Source organism: Bombyx mori, chromosome 6 (assembly GCF_030269925.1).
Source record: "Bombyx mori chromosome 6, ASM3026992v2".
NCBI classification, from domain to species: Eukaryota; Metazoa; Arthropoda; class Insecta; order Lepidoptera; family Bombycidae; genus Bombyx; species Bombyx mori.
The window spans coordinates 5200489-5225591 of record NC_085112.1 but is presented as its reverse complement, the minus strand read 5'-3'; the positions used below and the strand labels follow the sequence as shown (position 1 = coordinate 5225591).

General features: G+C 44.3%; 2 long non-coding RNA genes across 2 annotated transcripts; both read right to left on the bottom strand.

The window, feature by feature from the left end:
* Positions 1-12799: 12799 nt before the first annotated feature.
* On the bottom strand, positions 12800-14074 carry LOC134198998 (uncharacterized). The gene is made up of 2 exons (XR_009973312.1): positions 13615-14074; positions 12800-13182 (listed from the first exon to the last, which is right to left on the bottom strand). It is a non-coding gene; the product is annotated as an uncharacterized LOC134198998 (long non-coding RNA).
* A 621-nt stretch (positions 14075-14695) lies between these two features.
* On the bottom strand, positions 14696-23971 carry LOC101740797 (uncharacterized). The gene is made up of 2 exons (XR_002431203.3): positions 23829-23971; positions 14696-15171 (listed from the first exon to the last, which is right to left on the bottom strand). It is a non-coding gene; the product is annotated as an uncharacterized LOC101740797 (long non-coding RNA).
* Between the last annotated feature and the right edge of the window lie 1132 nt (positions 23972-25103).

The following is a 25103-nucleotide window of genomic DNA, read 5'->3' as shown; positions in this document are numbered from 1 at the left end:
CGTAGCGCGTGATGACGTAACCGACGCGGGCGCGGGGGTGGGGGTAGCGCTAGGCGCTTCGTGAGTCGCATCGTGGGAACGTGCGCTCGAACTTGACGCGGCGGCGGGGGGTGCGCGGCGTGCCTCCGAGGCACGTTTGAAATACGCGGCGACGGACGCGGGGGGGGAGGGATTGCCACGAGAGGCCCTATATGCCAGATATTCGGCCCTAATTGTCGGGTACCTTTCCCGGAGGAACCCGACAAAATCACTATCACTGACACTGTCACGATCTTCAATCATCTTGCTGTCTTCTTGCCCGGGGGGGGCGGCCCCGGGACTTTTGTTGAACTCGCCGAAAGGCGAGGCCCCGGATAGGATAGGATTTGTAACCCCCCTGTGCTGCAGGACAGCAAGGAGCAGGGGGGGGGAATGCCTATGCCGTGAAAACGGCAATCGGCGGGGAAAAGGAAAGGAACCCGCTCGGGCTGTATAGTGCTACAGCAGGCAGAATCGCGAGCGGGGGTCTAGTCTTGAAAAAGACTGTTGTTTTTGGGAAGGGTTAGGAAATCGCTAGCCTGTGAGTGCCACAGGAAGCTGAACGTAGCGATTGGTTGCCTTGAAAAAGGCAGTTGGTAAGGGTGGGTTCGCGGTTACAAAACTTTAGCGCACAAAATGGACCTCGATACGCAGATCGCAAGCGACCAACGGATCGGCACGTCCGCACTACCGAATTGTACGCACGATGTATTCACGGTCACTACACTGTCGAGCACAACAGTGAGTTCAGAGACGCGGCTCGCAAGCGGGCCACGGATCGGAAAGCACGTCCGCGCACGACCGAGTCGTGAGCGAGAATGAATTTGCAGCGAGGTAGGCCCCTTATTTATGGTCGCCCACGCGCACTCGGCCAGCGCTATTATGAGTCCGAGCACGGTGGGCGTCTATTGTTCTCTCGGCCGCCTCGCTCGCCTTTTGTTTGTCTAGTCGCTCTATTAGTTGCCCGTATTGTGACTCGCCCCTGCGTTCCCACGCCAAATTAAAGACCACGAGGACCAATCTTTATTTTCAAACAAATATTTACAAATTACTTATTTCTATTTACATTTGTATGCTAACTATTTTTAACATACCGTCTATCCGGCCATTCCTTATTTCTATTCATTCTCTATTTTATGTTAACTTATTTTTAACATAACTATTTATTTGTTACGGACATTTCTATTATTTTACAGCCAACCTATGACTATATTTTCTATTTTAACTATTTATCTATTAAATCTCGCTGTACTTGCGAACATATCTCTATTTAACTATTTATCTATTAAACTATCAATGTCCGTCGCGAACGATATCTATTAAGCTGCATTTATTTATGTCCGTCGCGAACATCCTCCCGCCGTGCAGCGTCGTTCACGTCGCTGCATCCTCCTTGGTGAGCGGCGGACATCGTGGGCAGCACGATGATCTTCTTTGCCGGGCGTCGCAATATACCGCCGGCGGTGCGCACGTCGACCACTCGAGTGATGCCGTCGGCCCCTGGGTAAACCTCCTGGATAATCCCACGTGGCCAGGTGTTGCGTGGGAGCGTTCCGTCTGCTATTATCACGACGTCGCCTATCTTCAGGGCGGGCCCGCGGCTGTGGGGCTCCCGCCGGTTCTGCAGGTCGGGCAGGTACTCCCGGAGCCAGCGACACCAGAACACATCTGCCAGACGTTGAGCTGCGCGCCAGTGTGCGCGCCCTATGAGGTCGGCGTCGTCAAACTTGCCCGGCACGGGGACTCGCGCCGGGCCTCCTAGCAGGAAGTGGTTTGGCGTTAGAGGGTCGGGATCGTCGGCGCTCACCGATACGTGAGTGAGAGGTCGGCTGTTCACGGTGAACTCTGCCTCTGCTAGCAGAGTATGAAATATTTCGGGCGTCGGGTGCCTCGGCTGTTCCGTGGCCGAGAGCGCGGCCTTTACCGCCCGCACCATTCTCTCCCAGGCGCCGCCCATGAAAGGCGCGCCCGGTGGGATGAAGCGCCACTGGATAAGTTTTAAGCTCGCTTCGTGCTCAGTCGCCTTGTCCATAGCTTGGCGCAGCTCCTTGTCGGCACCCCGTAGATTGGTGCCGTTGTCGCTCCATATTTCCGTCGGAGCTCCCCGGCGCGCGATCATGCGCCGGAGTGCCATCACTGCTGAGTCCGTGCTGAGGCTCGCTGCCGGTTCTAAATGCACCGCACGCGTAGTGAGACATGTGAAGATGGCCACGTAGTGCTTCTGGGTGCTTCTGCCGGTGGTAACTTGATAGGGCCCGAAGTAATCGAGGCCCACGTATGTGAATGGTCGCCGATGGTGTGCCAGTCTGCTCGGTGGGTGATCGCCTGTGGCTGGACGCGGTGGAGTGTCCTTGCGGATACGACACGGAAGACAGATGTGGATTACGCTCCGTGTCACTGGGCGTAGGCGTAAGACCCAGTACGACTGTCGGCACTCGGCGATCGTAGCTTCGGTTCCGGCGTGGTGCATCTTTCTATGGATGAAGTCTATCATCAGTCTCGTTTCGCGTCGGGATCCGTCTAGCACGAGAGGCGAGGTGATGACGTCAGCTCCCTCAATGTTGCCGATGCGTCCGTTTATTCTTAATATCCCGTCCGCGTAAGTTACGGACAAGTTTCGCAGTCGGCTCGCTGGGGATATTTGTTTCCCTCGCTGGAGCGTCAAAATTTCTTCCTCGAAGGCCGCCCGCTGGCTCTGTCGCCAAATGAGCGTCTCGGCGCGTCGAAGCGTGTCGGCGTCTAAAGTCTTCCATTGAATGACTGCTTGCTCTGGCGTCCGCGGTGTGTTCAGCGGGGTCTTCGAAGTCGTCTTCTTTCTATTCTTCTCCCACGTCGGGTCCGAACGCGGGTTCCGTCTGGTCCTCTTATAATGAGTGCGCTCGCGACTTCTGCGGCATAGGTCGACGAATTGCAGTATTCGCCCCGTTGCACGCAGGTACTTCTCCCACTTGGAGAAGCGTCTCGGGTCCGGGATCGCTTCACCGAGGCTCTCTCTGCTCACGGCGAGCGTTGCGCACTTCTCTTCGCCCGTATCTTCTGCCCTTCTTGCAGTCCGTTGTACGGGCCAATCATCCGGATGCCGTCTCAGGTATTCCGGGCCTATGAACCAGCGGTGGTTTCTTTCAAAGCCGACGGGTATCTCCCTTGTGGCGTCGTCGGCGACATTTTCCTTCGTGGGGACCCAGCGCCATTCCTCCACAGTGCTGTTCTCTTCTATGGTGGCGCTGTCGGTCCAGAACACTCGTGTCTGGCTTTCTATAGTGTTTTCTATAGTGTTTTTCCGTGACGGCCGCGGCCATGCGGCTGCCCATCACGTCGGCTTGTAGCTCGAGGCGCGATGTCGATGTTAGCTTCATGTGTGCGACTCGGGCTTTGGCGAGGGAGGTCCTCATCTCCCCGTCGGGCGTCTCCACGCGCCAGTACAACGCGGCGTCGTGGGCGTACTTGCTCGTGTCCACGTACGTGTGGAGCTTGAGGTCGGCGGCGTCCGGGTACTGCAGTCGGTTCTTCACGCAGATGGCGATCGCGGGTGAGCTTGTCGCGCCAAAGACGATGGACCTCATCCGGTATTCTATGGGCTCTTGTGAAGGGTCCTCCCTCCACAAGTACCGGAGCGCGTCGCGGTCCTCGCTTCGGACGCCTATCTGTATGATCATCTCCGCGATGTCCGCGGCGACGGCGATGGCGTGCTGCCTGAAGCGTATCATCACTCCGGGCAGCGACTGCAGCAGGTCCGGGTCGGTGAGCAGGAAGTCTTTTGGGCTTCTTCCCTCTATTTTTCGCATCGGCGTCGTGCACGATGCGAATCTTCTCCTGCTTCTTGGGATGCGTCACGTCGAAGTGTGGCAGGTACCGGGTTCGATCCTTCATACCCGTCGACGGAGTTACTTCGGCGTATTCCTTTGCTACCAGTGCGTCCATTTGTTGCTTGTAGCGCTCTCTCAAATTTGGATCCTTCTCCAGTTTCTTTTCTACGGACGTCAGGCGATTCATTGCGGCTTCAAAATTGTTGGGCATCTTCAGGCCCTCTTCACGCCACAGCAGTGCGGTCTCGTAGCGGCCGTCGGGTTGCTGTTGAGTGGTCTCTCGCAGGATCTTCAGCGCGCGCTCGTCTGGGTCATTCTTCGGTGTCTTGGCGGCGACGGTGAGTCCCTCGATCGCGAAATACTGTTTGAGGGCTTCGTCCATGTTCGTGTCGACCGTCGTCGCGTGTCCCACGAAGTTGACGCGCTGTCTCTTGCCTCCCGGGCGTGCTCCGTGCACAACCCACCCGAGCGGAGTACGAGACGCCACTGGTTGATCGCGTCGTCCCGTGCGCATCTCCTCCGTCACCAGCAGGTGCCAGTTGTCTTGGCCGATCAGGATCTTCGGCGAGGCGTAGCTCGTTTTGAAGTGATTCCGGAGGTCGGTGAGGTGATGGCACGACGCGAGGACTTCGATGTTCAGTCGCTGTGGTGTTAATTTTAAGCCGTTGACTGTCCGTAGATTCAGTTCTCGCGGTTCCCCCGTGCGTCCGCATAGCTTCAGCGGGACGCGTCGTGAGCGTGTTGCGTCTATCTTATTGTCTCCGATGGCAGTGATGAAGAGGGGTTCGATCGGTCCTTTGGCGCCCACTCGTCTCGCGAAGTCTTCGTCGATCAGCGAGATCGTTGACCCGTCGTCCAGCAGGGCCCATGTATCTGCTTCTCCCGCCGGTCCAATAACAGTAATTGGCGCCATCTTCAGGTAGGCTGTCGCACTTCTTGCGGCCCACGTCGAGGTGACCGCCTCTTCTTTTTCCTTCGGCTTCTGCCATGCTGGCTTCTTATGCAACAGCTCGTGGTGCGTGCGTTCGCAGCTGTCGACTCCGCACCTCTTCTTTTTGCATACGTGTCCCCGGGACCGGAACCGTAGGCACCGGAAACACAAATTCTCGCGCTTCGCCGTATCCCAGCGCTCGCTGACGGCTGCTCTCTTGAATTCGGGACAATCTTGTGGGATGTGCCCCGGCTTCTGACATGCTGCGCATTTCCTCTCCTCCTTCGCTTGCGTGGTGTGCGTCCTCTGAGGCGTATTCACCATCTTCCGCCGACCGCTGGTGTTCTCCACTCTCGTCTCTGGCTCCGGCTGTGCGTATGCGCTGCACAGGTCCGCCTCGCGTTGCAGGAAGCGCGACAGCTTGACGAGGTCCGGTTCTCCCGCCGGTTGAGTTGCTGAGAATTCGAACCAGCGGTGGCGTAGAGTGGACGGCAGCTTCTCTGATGTGGTGTTGGTGAGCTCCGGGTTGTACATATAATGTACGCGGTCGAGGGCCCTCAGAGCGGCGACGACGTTGTTCACCTTGTTCGCGAAAACGCAGATGTCCCTCGGTGTGTCCGTGCAGCGTGGCAGCGCGCGCAGTCGTTCCAGCTCCGTTGCGGCGATTGCTTCTGGACGTCCGAAGCGCGATTCTAGAGTCCGCATGATCTCGGCGGGCTCGGTGTAATGCAGCAACAAGTTTTCGACCGCTTCTCTTGCTCTTCCTCTCAGCGTACGCCGAAGTCTCGCGGTGTTCTCTGCGGCGCTGAAGCTGTCCGCTGATTCGGCGTAGGCGACCTTGAAGGAGAGCCATTCCTGGTGCGATCCACTGTACACTGGAAGCTCCCCGTAGTACCGGTGCGATGGTCCGGGCCTGGCTTGGCGGGCGGCCGTCGCGATGGCAGCTGCTAGTTCGGCGATGTCGCTCTTCGGTGCGACAGGTGCGGCAATCGGTGCCGCGGCAGGGGCCGGTAGCTTCAGCTGTTCTATTGGTGCGGGAAGTTCCAGTTGCGGTTGCTCGATGGTGGCTGGTGATCCGTGTGTTGGCTGCATTACTCTTTCTTCGACTCCCTGTAGCGCGATCGATCGTTGCTGACTGAGCCATGTGTCGATGCGCTGTGATTGCTCGTTCTCGTCCTCCGTGAGTGTTGTGCGCGCATCTTCCTCCTCTTCAACGAGCGCTTCGGCTTCTAATGTTGAGATGCGGGCGGCGGCGAGCTCTGCTTGGAGTCGGGCTTGTTCTTCTTTGGCGCGAAGATGCTCTTCTTTGAGGCGCGCCATAAGCAACAGCCGTTGTGACTGTTGACTCGACTTTCTTGAAGATCCTCGTACTGGTGGCGCCATCCCGTCGCGGAGTGTGGAGCCTTCTTCTGTCGTCGAGATTTTGGCAGCGGCGTCCGTGATGTGGGACCCGTGTACAATTGGATTGGCCGTGAGCGCTGACTCTTTCCTGTTCTGGCTCGCGGATACGACGCTCTCCGTTGCTGCGTCGCCTGAAGTTGTTGCCGGTGTCGCGGTGCTGGGAGGTCTGACCACTCGACGACAGACCCCGCTGTTCGGTCCCGTTGGCGACGCCGGCGAGTATTGCGTAGGCAATATTTGGCGGGAGGGGGGCATCGCTTGTGAGCCCCGCGGCACTCCCGGACACTTTTCCACTTGGGAGGAGGGTGCCGCCATCGGTGGCGGTCCCTGCGTCACTCCCGAACGCGGCGCGGTTGACTGGGAGGAGGTTGCCGCCATCGGTGGCGGTCCCTGCGTCACTCCCGAACGCGGCGCGGCCGACACAGCTCGTTGCTGTGCGTCTTGCGATGTTGAGCCCGAGACAGCTTCGTTGCCGGGCCGGTCAAGGCGTGACGACCTCATCTTCTCGGACCGTGTGAGCACCATTTCTTCAATCTTCAATCTTCAATTTTCTTCGATCTTCCTCAAATGAATCCGGCTCTCGAAGGACCAATATTCCGGACGGCCACCGCTCAGGTTTCGGCCACCACGTGTGATTTTTAGACTTCTTACTCGTGGCAAACGTGGTGGCTCGAGTATTGCCGCAGTGGCTGTCGCGGAACGGGTGCTGGGATTGGTTCGAGGAAAATAACGAAGTCTTCAAGTATGGCGTTCACACGGTCCTCGTGGCTTGACCGGCGCAGGGCGTAGGAGCGAGTCTTTTCTTGTTCGGTTGGCGCTCTCCTCTTCTTTGGAGAGGTCTTGACTCGTCGGCTCGCTGTCTCGAACTGAATTTGCAGTTTTTTTTTTTTTTTTTTTTTCCTACCTATGCTGATAGCCTTGAGAGGCTATTTCAGCTTACCCTAGCTTGTGTAGGTGAGCTCGCGGGGCTCAAACCGGAGAATTGCTAACACCGCCCTAGCAAGAGCAGTGCTTCGCAGAATCTACCACCGGATCGGAAACGCGACCCACTGAGAAGATCCGGCGAGAAACTCAGTGGGCTGTGTCTGTGGGTTAATTCGCTCGTCGAGCCCTTCGTCGCAAGCGACGGGTTCGGCGAGGACGGTGACCGGTGCTTGTATTGCCTAAAAGCACCGTTAGTGGATCAGGAGGATCCGTGATGACGTGCTTTGGGCGACGTCGACGGTTTACCAAACGGTCTACAGGATCGGGTATGTAGTTTCCGGCGGCCACGACAAGAGGGTTCTCATGTCGTGCCGCCTTCTCAAAGTGGCGCAGCGATGCCGACTGTAGATACTTACTGACGGGGTCGAGCTCCAGGTCATCGTGGAGGTCCACGTTCCTCTGGAACCATGGTGCTCCGACGGCTATCCTGCAGAATCGGGATTGTATTACCTGAAGGGGTTTCAAGTTGGTGCGGGCCGCGTGAGCGAACACTACGCTTGCATACGTCATGACGGGGCGTATGCAAGTTTTGTAGAGGGTTACCTTGTTACGGAGGGACAGTTTGCTTCGTCTACAAAGCATTGGGTAGAGTCGTCCTAGTATAAACGCGGCGCGATCGCGTACCGTTTTTACGTGGGGACGGAATGTCATCCCTCTGTCGAGGGTGACGCCTAGGTATTTGACCTTCGGGGCCCACGGTATGGGCTGGTCAAAGAGAGTGATGGGGCTAACGGCGGAGGTGTTTACGCGCCTACTGGGGAGTGGGGTGCTCGAAGTGGTATTCGGAGGGCGACCCCTTTTGAATAGCACCGCTGTGCTTTTCGTGGGGTTAATGTCTATTCGCCACTTCCGGAACCACTGTCCCATGGTGGTTACTGCGGTCTGGAGTCGCCGATGAAGCAACGACATCTTCCTACACGAGTAGTAGATAGCCGTGTCATCGGCGAAGAGCGCTAGATGGGTCTCCGGAGACCGGGGTATATCGTTGATATACAAACTAAATAGTAACGGGGAGAGTGCGGAGCCTTGCGGGACTCCGGCAGTCAGATGACGGGGACGAGAACGAGTTCCCTCTACTCGATATCGAAACGAACGGTTCGACAAGAAGTCTCGTATGATGAGCACGAGTCTGTCTGGCACTCCCATGTTGTACAGTTTGTAGATCAAACCGTTGTGCCAGACTTTGTCGAACGCCTTCGCTACATCGAAGAAGAGGGCGCCGGTCGGGATTTGTTTACGCCTATTTAGCCCTATTAAGATGTGCTCCGTGAGGCGGTGCACTTGTTGTACGCACGAGTGTTTGGCGCGGAATCCAAACTGCTCGTCTATTAGAATTTTATTCGCGGTAACGAAGTCCCAGAGGCGTTTCCGAAGGAGCCGTTCGTAAATTTTGCCTATCGCTGGGAGGAGACTAATCGGTCGGTAACTAGCGGTTTCATTATTCGGTTTGCCCGGCTTGTGTATACCGATAACGTCTGCTTCTTTCCATACCGCCGGAAAGATGCAGTGCGTCATAGCAGCATTTAAGATGGTAGCCAACATTGTTATCAGTTGGACTGGTAAGAGTTTTAACGCGCGGTTGCGGATGCCGTCGGAGCCGGGTGCCTTCTTAGGTTGAAGGTTGTCTATTACTTCTCTAACTTCGTCAGAGGTAATGGGGGGTAACGCGTCCGAGGGTGGCAGGGAAGCTCTGCGCTCGACCTCCCTGTCGACTGCCTCGGTGTGTTCGGGGTCCGCGTATTGAGTGCTGGTGGTGCACTGCTCTTGCAGTGCATCGGCCAGCAACTCTGCCTTGTCATCGTCATCGAAAGCCGGTGGTTGGCCTGAAGGGCGTACGAGAGGAGGCATAGTAGCGGTAGTTTCGGACTTGAGAGTCCTTGCTAGTCGCCAGTATGCTTGATGAGAGGGCGCGAGTCCTTCTAAGTAACTATCCCAATTCTCATTTCGGGCGTCGCTTAGGCGAGATTTTACATCCCGCTGTAGACGACGCATCCGAATCCGGTTTGAGTGCGTGGGAAGTTGATCGTAGGCCCGGATTGCCGCGTTTCTAACTCTTAGGAGGTTCCTAAGTTCGGGGGACAGTCTGATGCGGTGGAAGCTATCCTCCACATCGACTTCTTTTGAGGATCTTATGATCGCGGAAGAGATGTGATCCGTGATGATGTTTATGGATTCGACTGTGTCCTCGGGGGAGGGAGTTGAATCCGGGCCGCAGGGGAGGATTGGTGGAGCGGCATCGGCTAAGCATTTGCCCAGCTTCTTCCAGTCCACCATGGTCCTCGTAGCTGTGACTGGGTTGTGGGGGCGACCGAGCTGCATAACGACAGGTCGGTGGTCTGAGTCGAGCTCTGACATTGCTTCGATGGAACGCAAGCGCAGAGTTACGTTCCTCAGCAGTGCCAGGTCTGTAGTGCTCGGACGGAGCGCGATGTTATACGGATAACATGTTGGAGTTGGGGGACCGACTACTTCAAAGGTAAGGTCGTCTATAAACGCGTCGAGACGCCTACCATTTATGTTTGAACTGTGGCAGTTCCACCTAGTGTGGTGGCAATTTAAATCGCCTGCCAGGATGACGGAGTCTCCCATGCCGAACAGTGACTCGATGTCACTGCTCAGAAGGGGCTTGTCCGGGGGGAGATAGACGGATGCGATGACGATCGGCTGGTGTCCCGTCAGCGAGATACGGCACACTGACGCCTCGATATGTGAGAGCGAGGGGGTATCGAGAGGGACAACGTGCAGGGCCCGCCTATAGTAAATGGCAGTCCCGCCTTTGGAGGCGGTGAGTCTGTCATTCCTAACCATGACGTAATTCGCGACTTTCGGGTCACGACGCGAGGGCTTCAGGCAGGTCTCCTGCACTAGCAGAATATCTACAAGATTGTCGCGGAGGAATTCGTAAATTTGATCGCGTTGTCGCGCGAGTCCGTTAGCATTGTAGAATGCTAACGTAAGGGAATATGGTTTCTCTCTAGCGTTTTGCGCCATTGATTACCGGTGATTTTAGAAAGTACGGGCCACGGACTCGTAAACGTCCATGTAGTCGAACGCGGCCGCGAGCCGTTGTTCGGGGTTTACCGCCCTTCGCAACGCGTCTGCGAACGATCGCAGACGGTCGAAGTTGACCGCCGTGACGAAGTCGCGCACGAGCGTGAAGTCGTTGACGGCTGAGGGTTGCGGGGGACGGTACGCGGGCGCGGGGGGAGGTGCGAGCAGGGGCTGCGGCGCGGGACGTGTCGCGAGCGGGGGCTGGGGTGCGGTTTGTGTTCCCGACCTCGTATACGGCAGCGGTTTATTCCACGCCGAGACGGTGGGAACCGCCGCCGGTACGAAGGCGGGTTTCGGTGCTGAAGGCACCGAAGTCTTTGGGCCGACGGTACGGGGGGCTGGGTGGGTCGGACGTTTTCGCGGAGCCCTAGGACATCCACGGTAATTCGCGGGGTGCCCTTGCTTAAGGCATAGGACACAGCTTGGAGGTTCGGTCGCGGTTTCCCTAACTCGCGAGCAATCTACCGTGGCGTGATCGCCGAGACACTTCACGCAGCGGGGGCGCGCGTGGCAATTCCGAGCCGAGTGGCCATATAGTTGGCATCTGTGGCACTGTCCGGGAGTGCCACGTCTATGGGGGGCTTCAATGGTAACCCCGGATAGGCCACATACTGTCGCGAGACATGCGATCTTTTTCTTGGCCTCCGGGGTTGGTTCTAGAGCGACTAGAACCATGTTATATGGTTTTTTGTCGCGGCCGTTGTGCATCCGGTGCACACTTACTATCGGGAGGGACTGAGCGGTCAGATCCTCCCTTACATACTCTATGTCGAGTTCCTTCGGAACTCCGCGTATTACTACGCGGAGCTCGCGGTCCTCCTGAAGAGCATAGGTGTGGAAACCTATGTTCTCCTTTCGGAGGTATGCTGAGAGGGCCCTATGGTCGCCCGGCGTTGCGACCTTTATCTGAATCCCATGCGCGACGTTACGCGCATGGGTATAATTTATTTTGTTTGCCTGAAGGGCCTGGGAGACGCGGTTCCACGCTGACTTCTCCTGGAGAATCAGCGGGGGCGGGGCGACGGTTTTTTGCGCGGATGCGGGCTTGGGACGCGGCGGTGGGGTTGCGCGGCGGCCGGAGTCCGACTCCGGTGTCACGACTACCTGCGGACGGGAGGCAGTCGCTGACTTGGTTTGTTTTGTCGTGGAGCTCCGGGACTCCACGGCGCGAGTACGTTTTTTCCCGCGTTTTACCGTTTGGAACCCATTGAATTTGCAGCGAGGTAGGCCCCTTATTTATGGTCGCCCACGCGCACTCGGCCAGCGCTATTATGAGTCCGAGCACGGTGGGCGTCTATTGTTCTCTCGGCCGCCTCGCTCGCCTTTTGTTTGCCTAGTCGCTCTATTAGTTGCCCGTATTGTGACTCGCCCCTGCGTTCCCACGCCAAATTAAAGACCACGAGGACCAATCTTTATTTTCAAACAAATATTTACAAATTACTTATTTCTATTTACATTTGTATGCTAACTATTTTTAACATACCGTCTATCCGGCCATTCCTTATTTCTATTCATTCTCTATTTTATGTTAACTTATTTTTAACATAACTATTTATTTGTTACGGACATTTCTATTATTTTACAGCCAACCTATGACTATATTTTCTATTTTAACTATTTATCTATTAAATCTCGCTGTACTTGCGAACATATCTCTATTTAACTATTTATCTATTAAACTATCAATGTCCGTCGCGAACGATATCTATTAAGCTGCATTTATTTATGTCCGTCGCGAACAATAAATAATAATGTTAATTTTAAATGCCCAGCGAAGCGGGCGGGTACGGCTAGTACTATATAAATATGTGCACCTAGATTTAGCAATAGATAGCGGCTTGGTTGTACCCCTAACATTGCCGATGTCCATGAGCCGGTGGACGGCATACTTGTATGCCTGCGAAAACAATAAAAAAATATCAAATTACCACAAATAACATGTTTACAATCAGTTTGTTTACTTAGTACTAGCCGTACAATGCTCCGGTCCTAATCATGTTTGTTTCTTAATTTCTGTTTACATTTGAAGAATAGGTTCGCCACTGCATTGTCCTATCAAAATAATTTAAACCAGCGATTAGTGGTCAAACAGAAAAAGATATTTGCAAAAAATATTAAAACTGATAAGACTTTTCCTCTTGTGTATTATTGATCAGTTTTAAGCGGCGGTACCGTACAATGGGGTAAATAGGGACAAAATCGACCTTCAGATTGAATTTTAAAATAGTTCCAATTAAATAGTCACTGCTCAACCAAAGAAATATGTTGAGTCTTGAACGTACCTAGGTGATAAAAACCGTAACATAATTTTAATTATTAATTTTAAAGAAATAATCGGTAAAATAATGGTCGTCCCAATTTACCCAGCGTCCGGGGTAAATTGACACGGTTAAGGGTTAAATTGGGATATTTGTAAGGGTTGTCAACTCGCAGTACTGCGATATATAGGTAGGTGCCATATAATTATTTATATGGACCGAAATGATGAATACAATCCATAATTTAAGCACAATACACAACATAGTGTAAATTAAGCTGGTTTCTATTCCGAAGCGATGTGACGTGAATGATAATCAACAATACAATCATCAAAAAAAGTATGTGCATGTTATATTTTAGAAAATTATTATTTAATTTCCTTAAAAATCACAACTCTGAAACAAAATGATAAAATAGAATAAAAAATAGAAAACAAAAGGACTGGAAATGCAATACAATTTTATTTAATCAACATTTTCAAAATAATCTTTGAGCAAGAGTAAGATATCAGGTGAATAAGATAAAAAAACAGCTTTATCTGATTACTGCCAATAATAACAAAAATAAAAGAAATTCTTTCTAAGCTAAATAACTAAACTCAATTAATTCACTCACTCATAATTGGATATCTCGGATTTTTAATTAATGTTACATTTAAAATCTGAGGCCTGTTTTTATTTGTGTGTGCGTTTTGAATGTTAACAAAATCATGATTCGACGCGTGAATAGATTCTGAAATAACAAAAGTTTTGATTCGTTTGAGTTCTTTTAACTTTTAATTTTTTTTATTGCTATAAAGAACATACGACCGGGCAGATATTACAAGGTAAATGTCGCGAAAAAAAAGGAATTATATATATACTTTTCTTTTACCTATAATACTTACATAAACTAACTGATAAACACATTAACCTTCTTTACATCACGCAATTAAGTGATAGTATAGGCTAAAAAATCTATTATAAGATATCAGTGACAACCCTAACAAGCCATCCCTATTTTGTCTTTTGGCGTTCCAATTTTGTGTTTTCTCGTCCCTAATTTTTCCAGTCTCGTTCCCAATTACCCTACATACATCCCAATTTTCCCCAAAAAGAAAGGAAAAAATATACATTTTTTATTTTGTCGAAATATTGTATTTAAAATAAGAATATTGCAACTTACCGTTTGTTGTGGTATTTCCAGGTGTATTAAAAACTTATATAAACTGTGATCTTATTGAAAAAACAACGATAATATTACTTTTTTTAAAAGTTCTTTAAGCTGTTTTAAAACGCACTTTTCAACCACTATTTTCAATTTAATTTGACGAATTTTTGGGACCAACTTAACTCATATTTAGTACTTCCATAGTTAACTTGGTTTTTCTTCTATACATTGATAAATATTAACATAAACAAAATTAGGTAGATTCCGTGCTACAGGTACTTTGAGAATCTTCCGCAGGTTTGTCCCAATTTACCCCAGGATCCCAATTTACCCCATGTCATGGTAATTGTTCGAGTTTACAATTTTTAAAGAACAAAAGACAATCGTGTCCTTTCTTGTTTCGAACGCGAAAAAACTTTAGTTGATGTTCAATTTTACTGACGTTGAAATGACATAAGCTGCCGTAAGCTCATCGTTTATTATATGTAATTTTTTTTTTTTTTTTTTTTTTTTTTTTTTTTTTTTTTTTTTTTTTTTTTTTTTTTTTTTTTTTTTTTTTTTTTTTTTTTAATCACGCCACGCTAACTGGTCCCGTGATAAGTTCGTAAAGAACTTGTGTTACAGGTACCAGATAACGGAAATAAATGTAATATTTTTATTATACACATACATATATTTAATATACATCCATAACCCTTGGCGGGATTCGAACCCGCGACCCCCGTATGTAGTGACCATGTCACTTACCACTACACCAGACGGCCGTTGGTAATGTTTAAAGGTAAATGGACAATTTTTAAGCACGCATGGGTACTACAACGCATGCCGTTATTTTAATTTTAATTTTCTAATTATGCCATATCCATATTTGGACTTCGTGTCTCCAGGATAATGTGATTCACGATATACTGCACCAACTTATGGTTAGATGGGCCATTAGTTTGTCAGTCGATTAAGAGTAATAAGCCAACCCTAAACATTTTTGCTAATATCAAAAAAACACCAACCTGTATCGGTTGTTTTAGAATTCGTACAACTAACTCTGATTTAAATTATCTATTGAGCGTATAGGGAAAATGCTTACAAAAGATAGAAATATTACTATTACATGTAATTTCTAAAACATCGTACAAAATACATTTGTGAAAAAGTTTACAATGAATTTAAATATTACTAAATTTTCAATACACACACGTATTTCAACGCCATCTCTGTAAAAATTTATAAAACTCAAACCACTGGCGGTTCGTTGACCCACTCAATATGTGAAAAGTGTTTGAGTCGAGGTGAACGTTCAAAACGAAGTCTAGCTACAACAAAAACATCAAGAATAATATAAAAATTAAATCTAGGAAACAACAGTGAAGTCATACGTTGAGAATGTTAATATAAACATAGTTGATAACATATTTTTGATAGAATAATAGTACATTGTAATCTCTGGGTACAGTTTGACTCTTGCACAGTTTCCGGGCACTCATAGATGGCGTGAGATCTCCGAATCGGGTCTCTTTCTAGATATTCACAGCATTCAGAGTACTGAAGTGTCTTGGTAACGATCCTACAGGAGTTCTGTAAATTTTAAAAATATTGCAATAAAAATATACTTGTTTCTTATTAAATTCTAGCGCCTTGTGAATCCGCACAGGTGGTTACAAACAAATTGCGTACTAACTACCCAAGTCTAATGTTAAGCAGCAATATTTCAAAGTTCGAAAGGTCCAACAGCTATTTGAGGTTTAGATCCGATGTCTCAAATTCAGTGAAATTCATTCAGCCCATAAGCTCCGGCAACTAATTCAGAGCAGATGCGCCGGTCTTAGCAATAAAAAAAACCCTACTCTAACTCTTCTAAGAACACTCGGTGCTGTTGCTAAGTTCTAGGTCAGCCACTGTAAAATCGATGCCAAAGTTGTGTTCTTAACATAAATATTCATCGAAGACACCATATGGTAATAACTGTCGTCGCCCATTTTAAAACTTTAGATAAAAGTCTCAGTTTCTTTTTTTATTGCTTAGACGGGTGGACAAGCTCACGGCCCATTTGGTGTTAAGTGGTTAAGTGGTACATATCTACAACGTAAATGCCGCCACCCATCTCGAGACACGAGTTCATAGGTCTCAGTTTTTACAGTACAACGGCCGCCCAGCCCTACCAAAACACATTACTGTTTCACGACAGAAATCGCACCATTGGTAGAAGAAAGTCGCAAGTACAATTACTTCAAATTTTTTTTATTGCACTATTCGTTAAAGGAGACCATGACACATGTGCTCAACAAGTTTGAAAAAAATATTCCAAAAAATGACGGAGATATCGCAAAATTTGCGAAATGCTAAGATTTTTATTTTTTAAATGATTTGCCTTATTATTTACGTAATTTTTGTTATATTTGGTCATTTCTGAAATTTTCCCTATCAATAAAAGCTTATTGTTACTTAAACACAATTTTATTAAAATATACGTGCATAAATGAACATGCACACTTTTGCCACGATATTTGATGAAGATGTGAAGTGCGCAAGTTCAGTTACATGTTTTTTGTACGTGACTTTTTGCGAATCATACATACGTAATATTATAAGCTCGCTTCTTCTATGATTAATTTCGATGGATTTTAATTTTTAAATGAAAACACTTAATTTTATACTGTATATTTTGAAAATATTTCGTAACGTAATTATAATTAAAAACAAAAACATTAGCATATCAGTTGGATACTACATACTTACACTACATACTTACACTACATACTCACACTACATACTTAATATTTAGTTATTTCTTGCGAAATTTGATTATACAAAAATTTGTATCACGAAATTTCTTGTTTGTTTTTAAAACTATCACGCACGAGAGTGGTGCATGGGCACTAGCTGAATAGTTCTCACGTGCATGTCGCTACCTAGTTAACTATCACTGATCTAAACGTATGTGTACCATTTTGAAAACGTATATAGGTAGCATTTTTTTACGCGAAGTTAAATACGATACTCCTGCAAACTGTACTGCAGAAGTAAAGTTATGGATATTATTGAAAGAAAATGTAAATGACTTGATGCGCATGCGCATGCATGACATGTCAATGAGGTTTACTGAAGATGGTATTAAATCTAAATAAAGTCTCAAAGGAATGTTCTTCTTATGACGATGGATCATAAACTAGTTTAAGTTATACAGTACAGAACAGTGGAACTAGACAATGTGATTCCGAATTAGCAGCTTTGTCGGAAACTATAAACTTTTATATAGAATCAACCAAAGAATCTCGATCAAAAGAAACACAATCGCATAATGCAAATGTTTTAGAATTAGCGGAGGAGAAAGTCAGTGGAAAAGAAAACTCTATTTAAACTGCCAATGATATAAATTTCATCGCATCGTAGTTGACCCATAACAATAATCAAATAGCAATGAAAAGAATTAAAAAAGAATGCGACATGAAAGTTCCTGGCAGGTGAAGAAGTAAAATATTCAAATGTTTTGGTAAATCATACCGTTAATGGATACAGGAAAAGGGAAGAGAAAAAGTGTAACGAATAAATAGATAAATTTGAAAGGATTGTTATTTTCAACTACTATTGATGTTTGGGAAATTCTGAGCGTCAATAGAATTGTATTTTATTATAAGATTTGTAAAATCTAAGCCTAAACGTATGACACTGGTAGATTCGAAAAGACTAATAGCATATACTTTGGAATATAATTTCCTAAAAAGTTTAAATACTGAAAATGTAGTAACTATTTGCGAAAATATGTTTATACAGAATTTGGATATAAATGAAAAAAATGTCTACACAGATTGATGAATAAGAGATGGAGTCAGTGAAAGATTTACGAGGATGTCATTCTGACCGGCCTAAAAAAGTAGATGATTTAAATAAAAAAACTTTATTGATCATATAAATCAATTTCCAAGAAACTCAAAGAGAAAAATTGGACGAAAAGCTTACTTATGCTAAAAGTGTTTATATCTAAATTGAACAAAAGATCAACAACTCTGTCGAAATGTTAAGCCAGCAACACTATACCCTTGCTCTATTTTCAACACAAAATTCAATATCGGATTTTTATACCATTTTTTTTTTTTTTTTTTAACGCTGGGTTATCCATTTACGGATACCCGGTCGAGGGGGGTAACGGACCGGGTTATGTCGGACTCCGGCGCCTCCTGAGAGGAAGAAGGGGAGAAGAGAAGGGCCGAGGTGGATTTTTCTACCCTAATTTTTTTTATGTGTTACATGAAGGTGTAGGAACAAGCGGATGATAAAAAGAAAAAGCAATTGAAATACGAATATGAGAATTATTTAAAGAACAAAAAAATTGTACGGGATATAAAAAGCACAGAAAAAGAAAACGCTAATTCAAAAGAAAAATCAGTAGCAAACTTGATTTAGACAAAATTTTGAGCGCACTTCAATCGGAGATCGGAGCTTTTCGCAAATCCAGTATAACATTTCACTGTCGATCATATTTTAACTAAAGGTGGTTATTGCTATATGCGGCTTGCTGAAATTGCGAAAGGGGAAGCCAATGAAATGGATGTCTATGGATTTTTTTACAAAATGAAGCATCAAGGGGTGTCAGAAAAATATCGTTCTATTCGGAGAATTGTTCAGGACAAAACCGAAACTATTTAGTTTTGCACTATATATGTATATATGGATGTTGCAAGTAAAAATTATGCACGGCTTTTAAAAAAAATCTCATTTTCAGAATAAAGGAGACTCGATGCAGCATGTAGGAACAAAAAAAAACAAGTTTATTACGTACCAAACGAAAAGCACTCAATCGTTCGCAATGCGAAATTAAATACGAAGAAGTATGTATTGTGAAACAGATGATACAAGAGAATTTCTTTAACAATAAACGATTAGTTGAACTTGCTTAAAACTGGTATGAGGATACCGCTGGCAACAAAGTTTTGTGGTCTAAAATAAAACGATTATTTGCTGATCTCCAAAATCCTATAATTATTAATATGAAATATGATATTTATGAAGAAGAACCTAAATGGGTTAATACCAATGCAAATTACAGAAAGGGAAGGCAGAACAGAAAGGCTCAGATTGAAAGTAACCTAGTATTATCGGCACTAACGCAGATATACAATGGTTTATTTCCAATTTCTAGAAATTTCAACAGAGATTTGATAAGTCCTTGTTACGGCAATAATATACGATCGCATTATCATGGTTTTTATAAAAGATTACGTCTTGAGCATTTTATTGACTAATTTACTTATAAACATTATTATTAAGTCCTTTTGTTTAATAAAGCTGGTTGATTTCATTCAATATGTTCATATTAACAATTTAAATTTAATTACTACCTTAAGCATTCAATTTTCACATAAATAATAGCAAACAAATGTTGTTGTAGTAAAAAATCACGATTTATTAAATATATTTTAACGTTTTCTATCAGAGTAGAATAAGTAAGTTGTTAGTGATACAGACATATTTATTTTATTATTAAACTTGTAATAAAAACATAAATTTATTTACTATGATTATTTCTATTTTAATGCTTCCGCAACAAAGGCGTATTTTTTTATACACATACATAGGCTAGGTCAATTTTGTCGGCAAGAAATACGTAAGTAAAATTACGAAGCTATGATCCGTGTGAACACCGTAGCAACAAAGCGGTTACTTTACTTATTCCTAAAAGTCATTATATCATAACGGGGATTAAAGACGTAACCGATTAATTTCAAATTAATTTGAAAACTACTCAATATTGTTTTAAATCAATAACAGATATATATGCAGTTTAATTTTGTCCATGAAGTCTCTTAAGAACATTTTTATCTATGATTTACCATTTCTTAACAAAACAGTTTTTTTACGTTCCTGAAAAGTTCGAGTTTTTCACTTGCGACCTTTTTCCACGAATGGTGCGAAATAGGCAAGGTGGGTACCTACCCGTGCCGACTTACAAGACGTCCTACCACCAGTGGTTACGCAAATTATATTTTTGCGAGTTTGATTTTTATTACACAATGTTATTCCTTCACCGCGGAAGTCAATTGTGAACAATTGCCAAGTACGTATTTCATTAGAAAAATTGGTAGGTACCTGCGGGATTCGAACACCGACGCATCGCTTGATACGATTGTACCGGGCGTCTTATCCTTTAGGCCACGATGACGTTCTATAAAAATAATGACTATCCTTCAGATCAAATCGCGTTATTACTTCTTATATCTGCGAGTACATATACCCAGACGACCTCACAATACGCTGTACCCAGTATTCAAGATAGGAATTAGCGTTAGTCATAGAACTTACGTCCAAGTATAAGAACTACTATGACGGATAATAAAAAACTATCTAGTAGTAACTGGTAAATAAGCCCTGACCGTATTGTGTGAATAATAGGTCGGCCATATTTAAAGTTGTAACAAATTTTCGCTTTGTAAGCGCATTCTTGTATTGTGCAAATTTCGATAAAGGATAAACGAAAAAAAGTTTTTTTTATTGCCCGTGTAGGCTGACGAGCATATACGGCCCAAATGATGGTGAGTGGTTACCGTCGCTCATGGACGCCAGTAATGCCATGGGCGGAGCCAAGCCGCTGGTCAAACTTATTCACAACTATGTCTAGTGATAATAAAAAGTTAAGTCCATTAACAAAAATATTGAAATCACGGTAATGGGGGGGCATCGCTTCACGAACGCAGAATATTTCGGCAAAGTACTTTTAGCGTGGCCTACGACTGAGTTCGCTTATATTGAATAAACGTGAGTTGAATAGATGGGTAGGGCTGCCACTTAATAATTTTATTTTAATTTACAGTACCTTCATTAAATTTATTTATTTTATATGAAATTATACGACGCTGTATCTACTGTACTAAAAATATATAAGCATGTTGATTGTATTATTTTATTTATATTAACTAAAATTCTATACGCACTGTAACGAAAAATCTAAGTCAGTAATTCCAAAGAATTTTTAGGATTTCATTTACAAATACATACAAGGGCGGAGTCACGTGCGCTGTTAAGATAGGGACGCGCGATCTGTCAATCACAACGGCCTCCCACACGATCCCTTCTTAAAATCAGTCTATATACATAATTATAGAATTACCCACTTGAAGTAAAATACTTAACACTTGTCGATTACTTTATTAAGTCTTTAGTAATAAACTTATGACCATTATTTTATGATACCATACCAAGGTACTAAAGTTTATTGTTAATATTTATAAAAATAAATTATGTACTTTTTACCAATATTCATCTTCGCACAAACAAACTTAAACATAATTCAATAGATAAAGTAGATTAATCTAAATAATATTGAATAATAGTGGACAAGACCAGAGCTTGTTCGCCCATCTACTACAATTAAAAAACGCAAGTGTGCCAACCCTAGTCGACAGCCGCCGCGGAAGATCATCAATCATCGTGGCAAGACAATCACAACCGGTGGCACATCTGCCGCGTTCGTCGCGTAGCCCCGCTCTCTACCACAAACATTATCCACCAAAACGTGGCCTAGCATTGCATCGCTTCAGTTTGAAATATCACAATAAAACAAAAACCTTATTTAAATACCAGCAGCATAAGGCAGCGGCTTGGCTCGGTAGGCCGTATGCTCGTCTGCCTACAAGAGCAATAAAAGTACTCTTATCAGCGTGTCTCATAATTAAAAAAATTCAATCTATTTTTATTGTATTTTTTTTGTGTACAATAAGTATAAATAAATAAATAAAAAATTTCCCTTAAGGTACTATAAACACAAATTAGCTTACGCACAATCTGATAATAGCGTTCAAAACGCAAATATTCATTAGTCGGTCAAGTCAAATTGTAAACTAGTAAAATATTGTGTGAATATAAAAAGATAAGTATGACAGATAAACTTACCAAAGGATATCAGATCGTATTCCTATTTAAATATTTAAAAACCCAGTAAGTCGTTAAACATATTTGAGATTCCCGGTGTTAGGGTGCTTGTGCTTGCGCAAGACTGGCTTGTCTCATAGCAATGGAGTCATTGAGGCCAGTATCATTGACTTCACCGTGATTTACGACTACCTAAATAAAAAATAAAAAATAAACTTAGGTTTCTTTTTTACTATGAGCAGATGATAGGCAGTGTGAGCCTATTCGATTAACTAACTGTTTCAATGTCACACCTCGACTTTTCTTTGGAACGAATCTCAATTAAAGTTGTAGGCGCAATCACAGTTTTAATCTGAACTGTAGTACTGGCTGTAGGTAATACTTACTAGTACTGAACTTAAAATATAGCGTCCTTTCGCTTCATGCTCAGCTTTCAGTGCAACATCACCCTTATTCCTACCAGGATACGCACAAAATACTTTAGTGTTTCTTTTGTTCACTTCGCGGTAACAGTGTCTTGTCAGCAAAAACGCTTCGACTTACTTAAAAATTCTTATAAAATATTTTAGAACCTATATTTTAGACTGTATGGTGACTATTTTTACATTGAATTGTCCCGTCTAAAACTTCCCCTATGTACCTAACAGTCTACTTAACGTTAACTTCACTATTCACTTGAAAGACGAGACGAGATCTAAGTTAACTGTAGTGGAATAACATTAAACCAAAACGCATCATCACTCCTCACCAGAAATCGATAATAATAATACCATTTTGTGTAATAATAAATTTGAGCCGGCCTTTTTATTTAAGTGTCTATTGGTGGTAAAATCTAATGTTTTTTCGTTTGAATTACCATCATTGTTTTTATTTCTCCAGTTTCAGAACTGTTGAAAACAGCAACCGCAATTAGCCCACTGAGATTCTCGCACGTCCTTACGGATCCATCAGATCCAATAACTTTTGCATTAGACGCCTTCAGCTCTAACACTAGGTGCAGGCTTAGGGACTCTGGTAACCGTACTCGTGGAACTCGACAAAGAGTTCGACGTGCAACCTAACCCATGCATCAGCTCGCTGAGTTTCTCGCCGGATCTTCTCAGCGGGTCGCGATTCCGATCCGGTAGTAGATTCATTCGCAAAGCAACTGCTCTAGAGTTGTTAGGTCTCCTTCGGAGACGCTCGGGCAGCTGTTAGCAAATCCCATCCCTCCTGGCTGAGCCTTTGCTCGCCCACCTGCCCTGGTGAAACTGGCAAGGCCTCAGGGCCACCAGTAAACCTTCAATCATAATAAATAAATTTAAAAAAAGATTGTCGCCGGATCTTCTCAGTGGGTCGCGTTTCCCGTGGTAGATTCTGTGAAGCACTGCTCTTGCTACGGCTAGTGTTAAAAACTCGTCAGGCTGGAACCCCGTGAGCTCACCTACTTGCTCGGTGAAGCATAACCCCTCGAAGTTACCAGCATAGGTAGGAATAATAAATAAAAACAGTCGCAATGTGGGAATGAGATGTTCATTACAAGCCACTCGTTTTATTCTTTCTTATAAACTTACTGCTTCTTTTGTTTTTAACACAATTTTTTATATTATGATTATTTAATTAAATAAAAAACAGCTTAAAATGAGTAATCAAAATACTAGGTAGCCCGCTATACTGTGGCATGTTTGGAATTGGTTTTAAATTGGAGTTGGTTGATTTGGCGTTCAACAAATCTCTTTTATTGATTGAATTATTTGAATTTGAAACTGACGGCTTACTATGATCTCGCATCTCAACGTCTGTAAATTCATAAATTGAAAGCTACAGACATAAAATTTTCCGTTGATAAAATACATAATTTATTATTTCACATAACCGTAGATAAGTATTGATTTACTGCTAACTGTAATGCTGAAGTAAGCTATAAGTTCCAATTATAAATTACATAGCTGATTCTTCCGTAGATATCACTGTTATTATTAGTTAGAAATACTCGTTGCTGTAAATATTCTGTATCTACACAAAAACATGACGGACAGCCTAAGTCATCGTAACTAGAGATTTTAAATTTGATAAAACATTTCACATATACTATAAAGATTGCACTATTTCGTAAAGGAAAAGTCTATGATAATTTTGGGGGTCCGTTAGTGTAACTTTGTGAAACTTTTTATATTTTTATGTTTATCGCAAATTGAATCGAATTCGAAAAGCTTCAATAAAATTAAAAATAGGAATAAAAATTCATTGCCAAATATGTGTACAGATAAAGAAGTAAGTATATAATAACACCCGAAACTAATAAGGAGCCTCGAACAATATTTCATTGTACATTCGACGGGTACCATCAACCCTCTCGCGGCCTCGACTTTTAATCTCGCCATACGCACCTTGTTATTTTCTCGTAAAAAATCGCTTTCCATATTTCACTAGTGGGAAATTGTAATATCGTGGCGCTCGCCGTCTTAATAAACATTTTTTTCCGTCGCATGAAAATGACATTCGGGCGTCACATGTGACATTGATGAAAAAATATAAAAGAAATGATAGGATCGACACGACAGAGGAAGACCCACCCAATCTCCTAGTTCACTATTCGTTCTATATGTAAATGTTTATATACAACAAGTCAATTTCACTTGTATACTGAATTATAGGCTCTAAGTTGTTTAAAAAAATACTTCGTAATATATTACATTCCTTGAAAGTAATAATAAAGGAAATGGAAAGTTTCAAGTAAAACATTCATTTCAAAAGTATGAATTGGATTATCGCAAAAGTTAGCGGCACCATCAAAACTATTTATATATAAATTTAAAAAAATAGTAAAAAAATTATCTTCATCCCTATACCAAAGAAGTATACTATCATGCGTCTACATATTTCTTCACAATCCAGTACATGTAATAAAGACTATCGTTTCTCGTAAACCTCGGGCCCGATTGCCTTTGACAAATGAGCGTCATTATTTGACAGACGCGATCGGTCGGTGACGCTGTGTCGACATGCTGTTGTCTTTTGTTTTATTAAACTCACCCCATATTGATATTATGAGGGATGAGAGGATCGTATTATGTTGATGTTATGGGATAAGATTGTTTGTTGTGGATGATCCCGTGTCAATGCAATGTTGTAACGGGCTACTTGAACTTTCATTCGTTTTTAATATAATCCTAATATAGAGGATAATCCTATATAATAGAGGACATCATTCTTAAAATGTGTTTTGCAATAAACGCAAATACTTTATCATTAAATTTTATATTAAATATGAAAAGAAGATCATGTAATCTTGTGACTTTCGTATCTAAAAAACAAGCTTATTATGAGAAAGATTGAATTTCCTCAAACAAATATCAACTATTCGATAGGGTTGCCACAGAATGAGATCTAGCAGCAAAAGGAAACGCAGAGGCGAAATCTCGCGCGCAATAAATCAAACATGCCACGGAAACAACCCTGATTCTGTTCGCGAACGTTTAACGGGTTTATTATAATATTTTGTTTATTATGTCTTCATTATATTTTCGAAAACTGTTTTGTTTATGAAAGATAGAATGATGAAATTATTCACATAATAAATTGATGAGTATTCGACGATACTTTTGTTGCCGAAAACTGAATACTAATCTTTTTTTTTTTAATTCTAACAGTAATTATTAAGC